We start from the raw sequence: 5,201 nt of genomic DNA on the forward strand, positions 1-5,201 counted from the left end.
TCTTCAGTCACTGTAGTGGGGCTGGGCAAATGTATGTTTAGCTTTGTAATTATATCTGGAGTTTTCTTGTAGTTTACTTGTTTCCTTAAATTTCATGACCATTTTAATCATCTGGGCAATAATTTATGGAGCATTGATTAAATGTCTTTTAAATGAAATAGGTACTCTAGAATTTTCCCAGTATTTTTGAGTTTTTGGAATGTTTAATTTGGGGGGGGGGCGGGAGGGGGCATGTCAGCCTGGTTCACTGAAATTGTCATTTCCAGCCAAGAATGACTATTGAGGGCAGAGCTCCTGAATCTATCTTTTTAAACAACCCTAATGACAGATACCAATATCAGATTTGTCCTCCCTCCCATTGTGATTGAGTCATTTTTAGTTATTTACATGCAGGGATGTCTACCCAGTTATCCTGCTCTGTTTTTTTCAAAGGTATTTTTCCTGCACGAGTCACAGGATTGTCAATCTGATTCATGCTCACTCAGAGTGGTGACTGAAATGTATTCCTAGAAAAAAATGATAACTCTTTCTTCTCTTCTTTCACTTTAAAGAAGTCTAGATTTATTTAGCAAATCAGGTCCAGGTCTTCTTACCTCCCGGCCAAAATCATCCTAGCTCCTGGAAGCCGCAGGATCCAACAAAGAAGGAAGTATTAGGAAAAGAAGGAAAATGTGGAATATTTTTCTTCCCTTCAGCCTGGATTTAAGATATGATTGACGTTTGGTTGTCTTGAGCTGTCAAGGAGTTTCCTATCCCTGAGAAACCTCCTCCCCATCCTTCTGCCAGCATTCCTTCTACTGTTTCATCCTGTGTAGGAAGAATTCCATCTGTCTTTCCGACTCCAGTCTGTCTCAATTGAACCTCCCAGAAGCTGATAGCATAGAACACAAGCAGTAGGCAGGAAGAAGGAAGCATCCTCAAAAAGCAGGTTACTGCCAGGGAGGTAACACAGCCGTTTACTGTGAGACTCGGAACCATGGTTCACACTTCTTGCCCCCTCTCCCACCTCCCTCCTCCCCATTGCCATGGAATTCATATCCCTCTCTCACTGTTCTCACACCTTTAATGTGCAAATGATCACACTGAAGAGCTAGAACAGACCACAGCCAGGCCAACTCTGGTAGGGTTAGGAGAACTGTGAGTACTGGGGTGAGGTGGCATGCTTAAGCTCTCCTGGAACTGATTTTGCTGCCTCGATAGGATCTTAGAGTAACCTTAGAAGTACTTTTTCACTTCATTCTATGGATGTCTCTGGTAGTATAGACCAGTGTTGACTCAATTTTCTCACATTGAGGTGAAATTTTGAGGATGCCAAAATTGATTAAATAGGCATATGGTACAAACTCAAGAGGAGGACAAGCATAGGGAGGGGATGCACCAGAGAGAGAGGTAGGGAGGGAAACAGATTAGTTTGAGTTGACTCTGGGGTAGGTGCCAGTGAGAAGATTGTGGGTTTTCTCCTACTAGTGACCTATATTAGAATGACATTGCTGGGTTTTCTGAATTATCTGCCGTTTGTGAAGCTGTTTCTGTAATTTTTGCTACTTGATACTAGCCTGCCAACTTTTTTTGGATTGGCAAAGAATACCCGTTGGCAATCAAATGTGGTCTTGTTCTCTTGGCCCAGGGACGTGCCTTTGCCCTATTCCTATTGTGTGTAGTTGGCTGATACAAGGTCTGCTATGCAAATTAATTGCATAATTAACTTATTTCTTATGTCTGGATCTTTTATCTTGTTTGTCCTTTCATCTTGTGCTGTTTTTTTTTCTGTATTAGATTACGAGCCAACATCAGAGATATGAGTAATATTTTATTTGGTTTATTATTTTTTTCAAAGTTGATGAAATTGGAGAAAAAACAAAAACCTCCACTCTTAGAGTTTCTTTTGTTTTAGCTACCAGGCTCATAAATGATCTCCTCATTGAGATAAGGATTTTTTTAATTTTTTAAAACCAGTCCTGTCATAGGATAATGTGCAGTCTTTTCAATATTATAATATTATTGACCATTGGCCCATCCTTTAGTTGTCCAGCAATAGAGTTTTGTGTTCCTGTCTATGATTGATTCTGCTTATAGCCAAATGTTTTAGCAGAAGTCACTAGAATTAGAAATGAAGGCCAGGGGAAGGGTGGTAGACCACAGCAAAGCCAACAGACCATGAAATGACTAGCTCTGTACTCTGAGTATCTGATCTACCTGATCAGAATCTCTGTCAGAGCAGCCATGGGTAGTACCCTATAGTTTAATCATTCATAATGCCACAAAACATCCATAATCCTGCAGGTTTTGTACCAAAGAACTTTGGTACCTTTGGAAAAGGAGTATGAAATACCAGTATCACGGCAGGATATGATACAAACTGAAGATTTTCAGAGCCAAGATTGCATCCTAATTACAGCAAACATTGAACACTTGCTATGGTCAGAACACTTCTAGCTCCTAGACCACAAAGAAGAAAGTAACAAAATTTCTCTCTACAGGGAGTTTAACCATTAGGAATAAGGACAGAACAGATTAATTTATTCTGTTCAATATTTATTAAACATGTATTACATGTTAGACAATAACGTAGGCATTGAAGATATAATAGTGAACCAAAACAGAGTTCCTGCCCTTATGGAACATACATACTTGGGGGGGGGGGGGGAGAAGTCAGAAAAATAACAACAAGTAAAAGTGGACCCAGTGGGCCTGGCACTTTACTATTTTGTGTATATGAGAGACTTTGTTTGATGAAGAAAAAGGAGTGTGCATTTTCTGCCTTGGGGTAAGGAAGATTAGCACATGTTTTTTAGATAAAGTATGTTAACTGAATTATTCAAATTTCCTTTTTAATTTATGTCTGCATATTTCATATGTTGAATTCTGATAAAATGTATTAAAAATCTCTTACCTATAAAAACAAACAAACAAGAATTGCTAGGTCCTAGGCAGTTGGGCTCAGTGGATAGAGCATTGGCCTGTGGACTGAAGGGGTCCGGTTCAATTCCGGTCAAGGATTCATACCTCAGTTGCAGGCTCCTCCCCCACCTGAGCCCTGGTAAGGGCACGTGCAGGAGGCAACCAATTGATGTGTTTCCTTCACATCTATGTTTCTGTCTTTCCCTCTCTCTTCCACTCTCTCTAAAATCAAAGGAAAAATATCCTCCAATGAGGATTAAAAAAAAGAAGAAGAATTGATAGATGCTATGGAGAAAATAAACCAGGGTAAAGGGAATAGGGAGTACAGTGAGTGGCCAGGGTAGGGTAGAGTGGAACCTTGCTACTTTATATAGGGTGATTAGAGAAGGCCTCTCTGATAAGGTTGCATTTTAGGAGATACTGAAGGAAATTAGCAAATTATCTTGGGGAAGAATGTTCTAGGCAGGAGAAACAGCAAGTGCAAAGGCCTGAATTATCAGTGTGCTTGATGTAATTGAAGAATTTGAGAAGGTCATTCTGAGCAGAGCAAAGTGAGCAATGGGGAGGGTGATAGGAGATAACATCAGAGAGGCAGTGGAGGCCAGAGTACTTATAGGTCATTTTCCAGATATTTGGCTTTTAATCCAATATGGTAAACCAGTATAAGACTTTGGGCAGAGGAGTGACATGACATGACTTCTTTTATAAAAATATTACTCAGATTACTGTGTGGATTAGGCTGTAGAGGGGTAAGAGTAGAAGCCAGGAGACTGATAAGTGAAAGATGAAGGCGGCTCACAGCAGTGTGATGGCAGTGAAGGGGACCAAAAAAAATCAGGTTCTGGATATATTTTGAAGGCAGAACTGACAAGTTTACTTGATGGATTGGATTAAGGGTCTGGAAGAAAGAGTAGTCAAGAATGACCTCAAGGTTTTTGATCTAGCAATTGGAAGAATAAAATTGTCTTTACTGAAATGAGTGAGTCTAGGAGGAGCAGGTTAGGGATAGGAGAAAAGAATCAGGAATTTGATTTTTTAACAAGTTAAGTTTGGGATTTCTATTAGTTATTCAATATAATTGTGGAGCAGACAGTTCACAAGAAGATAAGGAACATCACCAGGAAGCCTATGCTTGTTGCCACGATGTCACAGTCACTAAGTGCCAGAGGAGGTCAGTGGAAGAAGGGATTAGTATGGCCTGGTGTGACCAATTTAATCAGACCAGCATCTGATGATAGCATCATCATTCCCTGGTGAGTAAATTGACTGTGAGATGGTATGGAGAGGAGGCTGCCTCCAGAGTGTGCCCTATAGCACCTCAGAGGAAGAACTTACTTATAGGTTATCTAGTCCAATTCCCTGCCTATATGTGAATCCTTTCTAACAAAAATACAGTCTGCGATGGCAGCTGAGAAACGACCATCTCCGACCAATCCACAAGCAGGGAACAATCAGGAATCAGGCTGTTCTCTTTGAAATAATGTGTCTGTTGGAGCACAAGGCAAAGGCAAAGAGAACACAGAAGGCCTGGGGCAATGTGACAGCCTGCCTTATGTAGGTGCCCATGTGTCTTTGAGCAACTGCAAACCCAAGGCCAGCCTGTCTATATTCCCATGGGGTAGAATGGGTCATATGTTGTATATTTAGCTTGTAAACTAAGAAGAGAAGGCATAGATATTAGTGCCCTTTTAGATTTCCAAGGTCAGATAGAGACATGTATTTTGGGCTTGAAGTGAGAGTCAATCAGGAGTCCATGTTTACCTATAAACTGTATATGATAAAAATAATGTGATTTCATGCTCTTTTAGGGAAAAATAGTGAGTGGTAAGCAGCTTCAATTTTAGGCTGAGCAAGAATTTAATGTATATACAGTTACTAACATTTGAGTGCTTCATGTTATGTCATTTAATCCTCACAAAAGTACTTACTAACTTGAACTCAGCTCTGTCTGACTCCAAAGCATATATTTGTAACTACTACTCTAAGTCAGGTGTTGGCAACCTTTCTCTGTAAAGGGCCAGATAGTAAATTTTTTTTTTTTTTTTTTTTGCTTTACAGGCTCAACAGTCTCTGTCTCAACTGCTCAACTTTGCTATTGTTGTGCAAAAGCAGCCACAGACAGTTTATGAGTAGGATTGGTTGTGTTCCAATAAACCTTTATTTATAGAAATGGGCAGCAGACTAGATTTGGTTTGTGGACTGTATTTGCTGACCCCTGTCTCTAACTGGTTGTAATTATGGTTCTATTGCTAGCTAGAAACTGGGTTTGTCCTCTGGGAGTAAGTACTACAAAAAAGGCA

The sequence above is a fragment of the Myotis lucifugus genome, unplaced genomic scaffold, assembly GCF_000147115.1.
Source record: "Myotis lucifugus unplaced genomic scaffold, Myoluc2.0 scaffold_61, whole genome shotgun sequence".
Classification (NCBI taxonomy): domain Eukaryota; kingdom Metazoa; phylum Chordata; class Mammalia; order Chiroptera; family Vespertilionidae; genus Myotis; species Myotis lucifugus.